At 40.3% G+C, this 6,666-nt stretch overlaps 1 non-coding gene across 1 annotated transcript; it reads left to right on the top strand.

Annotated features, from left to right (window-relative positions):
• Positions 1-1,076: 1,076 nt before the first annotated feature.
• LOC145394213 (5S ribosomal RNA) lies at positions 1,077-1,195 on the top strand. The gene has a single exon (XR_013896324.1). It is a non-coding gene; the product is annotated as a 5S ribosomal RNA (ribosomal RNA).
• The last annotated feature ends 5,471 nt before the right edge of the window (positions 1,196-6,666 follow it).

A 6,666-nucleotide genomic window follows, 5' to 3' on the forward strand; every position in this document is an offset into this window, starting at 1 on the left:
ATGTATTGTACTACCCTCATTATTATTGTATTACACTCATGCACTGTACTACCCTCATCATTACTGTACTATGCTGTACTACCCTCATGGACTGTACTACCCTCACAATTATTGTACTAAGCTGTACTACCCTCACCATATCTGTACTATGCTGTACTACCCTCATCATTACTGTACTATGCTGTACTACCCTCTTCATTATTGTACGATGCTGTACTACCCTCATCATTACTGTACCATGCTGTACTACCCACATCATTACTGTACCATGCTGTACTACCCTCATCATTACTGCACTAGCTGTACTACCCTCACCATTATTTTACTATGCTGTATTACCTTCGGCATTACTATACTATGCTGTACCGTACTACCCTCATCATTATTGTTCTATGCTGTACTACCCTCATCATTACTATACTATGATGTACTACCCTCACCATTGTTTTACTATGCAGTACTACCCTCACTATTGTTGTACTATGCTGTACTACCCTCACCATTATTGTACTATGCAGTACTACCCTCACCATTGTTGTACTATGCAGTACTACCCTCACCATTATTGTACTATGCTGTACTACTCTCATCATTACTGTCTTCTCGTCTTCTGTACTATCATCATTTGTAGTACAGTACCATCCAGCACATGAGGTCCCTGAAGTAGACATGAGTTTAAAAAAGTATACAGTACCTTGGTACATTTAAGTACTGTAGGATTAAGAGTACTATAGTACACTTGATTGTATAGTACACATAAACATAAATGTAGTACAGTAAACATAAGCATAGCAGAGTACACATATGGGTAGTACAGTACACATAAGGGTAGCAGAGTACACATATAGGTAGTACAGTGCACATAAGGGTAATACAGTACACACAAGGGCAGTACAGTACACATATGGGCAGTACAGTACACATAAGGGTAATACAGTACACATAAGGGTAATACAGTACACATAAGAGCAGTACAGTACACATACTGTAAGGGTAGTACAGTACACATAAGGGTAGTACTTCAGGCTTTGTAATAATGACGGTCATACATCAAGGTACATTTGTATTATTTAAAAGCCAACGGCCATACCACGTTGAGTACACCGCTTCCCGTCCGATCAGCGAAGTTAAGCAACGTTGGGTCTGGTTAGTACTTGGATGGGTGACCGCCTGGGAACACCAGATGCTGTTGGCATAACGTTCTCCCTACGTGTCAAGTGGGGTTGGTGGAGGAATAGTGCCCCTCCCTGTAAAACAATTAACTCTAAGCCCTTGGCCACCCCGTTTGGGATACATGGCGTCTGGCAATGAATGAATGATGAAAAAGGTTGCAATGATTTTCTTGCCTCTTTGTAATGAATGCGATTTGATTCCCGAAGAGATTACACCCTGTGAAGGATGGCTTAATTTGGCCTGATGGCAATTGATATTAATATTTACTGGGTGTGGAAATATAAAGCTGGCTGGTAGGAGCTGGCCACCATCATCCACTCACTTGATGTAATGTTGCCTACTTCTTCCTTCACCTTCATCATTCTTTTATTGTGTCTGTCCTCCTCTCTTCCTATTTCTCCCATCTTTTCTGTCACTTTTTATTATTATTCTTTCCTTTTCCGGTGGCTTTACATTGCGTGACAAATCTAATGGTTTCCTGTAACCCAGGAAACCATTTACAACGCTGGGTGGTAACCATATAACCAACCCGTACGTGTTCCCTATGTACCAACAAGTGGGTTGGAGGAGGGTTAGTGCCCCTCCCCGTAAAACAACTAACTCAAAGACAAACCGCCACCTCTTATGAGATTATGACGTCTGGCAATAAATACATAGATAGATAGACAGATAAAATACAGCTTGTACTTGGAAGCCTATGATAAAGAATTGAAGGAGATCCTTGGCCTAATTTTGGTTAATTAGTAGTAGTAGTGGCAGTAGTGTTTTTTTTTTTTTTTTTATAAGTCCGACTCTGGGCATAGGCTTCGCTGCCAGCTCTCAGGGTCCAGTAGTGTTCCTACATACCATACACCTCCACATGTCACCACCTCGGCGCTAACACCCACAGTCCATATTGAATACACGCTAGGGCTGTCTTATACAGGGCTGGTGTACTGGTATTAACTGGGTTATTTTTACGACATGTCGGTGGGTCTTCTGATACATCAGTAAAGCCTGATTTTAAGAAATTCAAATCCTTAAACTGTTCCCTGCCCCAGCGGGGATTTGAACCTGGGTCCGGTAGGACTGCAGGCCACCATTCTACCGACTGAGCCACCGGTAGTAGGAGTAGTAGTCAATCTATCAATCAGCTTTATTTCCTATCTCTCGATACATAGAAAATAATATATTTCACCATCATAAAGGTAGTAATAACAGCAGCAGCAACAGAACCGTATAAGCAGCAGCAGTAGCAGCAGTACATATATACACGGTAATTATACAAAATACTGTACATATGCACATTACACAGTAGTTGGTGTACTGTATTATATATAAAAGAAAAAATCACATTTAAAAACCTGAAGGCATCACAGTGCGCTCACACATTATCCTATTAGATAAAAAGTAGCATCAATAAAATATTTAAAAAGAAATGTCCAAGGTAAAAAACAAAGCTGTCATCAATACAATTAAAAAGAAGTCCTAGGTGAAATATACACGCTAGCATCAATAAACAATACAAAAGGTCCAATAAAATATAAAAGATAGCATCAATAAAAAATAAAACGTCCAAACAAAATATCAAAGCTAGCATCAATAAAAATAAAAAAGCCCAAATAAGATATAAAAGCTTGCAGCCATAAAAAATAAAGAGGTCTAAATAAAATATAAAAGTTAGCAACCATAACAAATAAAAAGGTCCAAATAAAATACAAGAGCCAGCAGCCATAAAAAAAAAGTCCATAATAAATAAAAAGTCCATAATAAATAAAAAGGTCCAAACAAAGTACAAGAGCTAGCAGCCATGAATAATAAAATGGTCAAAATAAAAATACAGTATAAAAGCTAGGAACCATAAAAAATAAAAAGGTCCAAATAAAATATAAAAGCTAGCAACCAAAAAAATTAAAAAGGTCCAAACAAAATATAAAAAATAAGATAGCAACCATAGAAAATAGAAGGGTCCAATTAAAATATAAAAGCTAGCATCCATAAAGAATTTAAAAAATTCTAAATAAAATACAACCGCTAACACATGGTAAACAAAAGAAAATCAGTTAAAAGTATAAATAAAGTACAGTATACACAAACAAAAAATCTAAAGAGCAATATTAAAAGTCTTTAAAAATATTAAAAAATTAAAATATATATATATATAATGCTAAAAATATGAAGAAATTCAGGATTCCATATAACACTAGCTAAGGAGTATAATGCCCTAATATCCTAAATAACTACATGGCCCGAGTCTGTCCTCATGTCTCTGGACCCAAGTCAAGTGAGTGGCTATCACATCCAGGTCCTCATTATTTACATCTATTTAATAATCATTTTTTAATACAGTATGAATATGTTGCATAAATAATCCCTTCTTAAAGTATGGAATATTCAGCTTGAGTATTAGATTGGTAGAGCTCTTTATCCTTTTATAAAACCTCGCCTGCGTTAGAGCAGTTAGGTGTTTAAGCAAAAACTGATTACAGTTGGAAGCAGTTATGTGACTGCTGGCATAAACAGGTACCCCACATATTTTCATTAAGGCATTATTATATGCAATATTAAAAGCCTTAAAGACAGAAGATCTAAAAGTTGCCTTGCTGTTCCACAAGCATAATCCATAGTCTGGACAGCAATATGACTTAAATAAAAAAAAAAAGCAAAGCATCCATATTTAAAAATTTAAAATATCTAAAAACTTATTTTAAAGAAGCATAAAAATTGTTGAGTCTTAACATCTTTACTGTCCTTATAATCAAATGCAATATAATGACCAATATATTTAAGACATTTGACAACTTCCAGTCTATCACCATTAAGACTAATACTGTTAACATTAAACTTATTCAAATTACTAAAAATCATGCATTTTGATTTATCTTGATTAATAAGCAGATTATGCTCAGCAATTTTTGTACAGAGCCTACTATATAGGGCATCCATATATTTTTGTGAAGCAGCCAACAGAACCAGGTCGTTAGCATAAGCTATAATAGTAGTAGTAGTAGTTGCTCTTGTTGTTGTTGTAACAGCAGTAATAGCAGTAGTAGTAGTAGTAATGTGTAGGCCAGCAGGCAGGAGGTGAGGCAGCAGTTCACTCCATGAGGAAAATATATGAAGAGGACTGTCAGGCAGTATTATTAATTGATGCCTCAGACGCATTTAATTCCATCAAACGAGAGGCTATGCTGCAAAATATTAGCCCAATATGTGGAAAACTCCTACAAAGAACTAGTAGACCTCTACATTGTGGGTAAGACAGCTGCTCACGATTTCGGTGTAATCCATTCCACAGAAGGAACTACCCAGGGGACCCCGTTGTCATGGCTATGTATGCCCTGGCTATGACAGTGCTGCAGCAACACATCAGATATGAGGCCACCAATATAAAACAAGTAGCCTATGCAGATGATCTCACAGGTGCTGGCAAGGTGGAGGATGTGAGGAAATGGTGGCACCTTGTAACATCCTATGGTCCTGAAACAAGTTACTGCCCTAATGCAAGTAAGTCCATCTTGACTGTGAAACCAGCTTACTATCAAGATGCAAGGGAGGCCTTTAGAGGCACAAACGTAATAGTGACTAAGGAAGGTCAGAGGCATCTAGGTGCTGTGATAGGAACTATGGAATTCAAAGACCAACATGTGAGTGATAAGGTAAGGACATGGGTAGATGAAATTCATGTACTACTCAACCATGCAAAAACAGAACCCCATGCAGTATACAGCGCATTTACGTATGGTGTAAAGCACAAATGGACCTTCGTGATGAGGACCACCAGACATCGAGTTGCTACTACAACCATTGGAGGATGCTATCAGGGATTCATTCCCATCACTAACCAATGGCCACTACCGCCCAGGATGGGAGGCCTTGGCATTATAAACCCAGCAGCTATGGCAGGCTTGTACACAGAAATTCACTTAGGCTTACTGAATCCCTGTCACACAAGATTTGTGCCCAGGTTGAAAAGAGTGAAATTGACCACCAAAGGCAGAGAGACATCAAGAAACAGATAAGCAAGGAGGGAGAAGCCAGACCACAGGACCAGCTGCAGCACATAACCCACCATCTAATACCAGACCACAGGACCAGCTGCAGCACAAAGCCGACCATCTAACACCAGACCACAGGACCAGCTGCAGCACATAACCCACCATCTAATACCAGACCACAGGACCAGCTGCAGCACAAAGCCGACCATCTAACATCAGACCACAGGACCAACTGCAGCACATAACCCACCATCTAACACCAGACCACAGGACCAGCTGCAGCACATAACTGACCATCTAACACCAGACCACAAGACCAGCTGCAGCACATAACCCACCATCTAACACCAGACCACTGGACCAGCTGCAGCACATAACCCACCATCAAACACCAGACCAGTGCAGAAGAGCTGAAATAGCATAGGAAGCTGGGGCATCGAACTGGCTGACAACCCTGCCTCTCAAAGCAACAGGCTTCCACTTCAACAAACAAAACTTTATTGACGCCATAGCCTTGAGATATGGGTGGCCAATAGAGAACCTACCTCAACACCGTGCCTGTGGCACTGCCTTTGATACAAACCATGCAATGGTTTGCAAGCAGGGAGGCTTTGTGTACATCTGACATGATGAAGTACGCAACCTCACCGTCAAAATGCTGCAGGAAATATGCCCTGTTGTCGCCATAGAGCCAGCTCTGCTACCCCTAGATGGCGAGCACTTCACCCACAGAACAGCAAACACCTCAAATGATGCAAGAGTGGATGTCAGTGCTCGAGGTTGGTGGACAAGTGGGCAGAGGGCTTTCTTTGACATTAGGATATTTGATCCTATGCCAGCATGTCATCGTGAACAGTCTCTCGAGACTGCACACAAAAGGAATGAACAAGAAAAAACAGAAACTATCAAGAAAGGATCCAACATGTGCACCACAGTGGCTTCACTGCCCTTGTGTTGACAGCATCAGGTGGGATGGGTCCAGAGGCGTGAGATCCTACTCCAGACTGGCAGAGGTTGTTTATGACAAGAAGCATCAACCACCGAGTTGTTATGGCCTGGATGAGATGGCCACTGTCACTCCCTCCATAGTAGTAGTACTGTAGTAGTAGTCAACCACAGAGTTCTCGTGGCCTGGATGAGATGGCCAATGTCACTTCCTCCATAGTAATAGTACTGTAGTAGTAGTCAACCACAGAGTTCTCGTGGCCTGGATGAGATGGCCAATGTCACTTCCTCCATGGTACAGTAGTAATAATACTGTAGTAGTAGTAGTAGTAGTAGTAGTAGAAGTAGTAGTCAACCACAGAGTTGTTATGGGCTGGATGAGATGGCCACTGTCACTCCCTCCATGGTGGTAGAGGTAGTAGTAGCAGTAGTAGTAGTAGTAGTAGTAGCACTAGTAGTAGTTGTAATAGTAGTAGTAGTAGTAGTAGTCAACCTCAGAGTTCTGTTATGGCCTGGATGAGATGGCCACTGTCACTCCCTCCATGGCAGTAGTACTGTAGTAGTAGTAGTA

Source organism: Coenobita brevimanus, chromosome 3, assembly GCF_032717465.1.
Source record: "Coenobita brevimanus isolate Jiangsu-jjx chromosome 3, ASM3271746v2, whole genome shotgun sequence".
NCBI classification, from domain to species: Eukaryota; Metazoa; Arthropoda; class Malacostraca; order Decapoda; family Coenobitidae; genus Coenobita; species Coenobita brevimanus.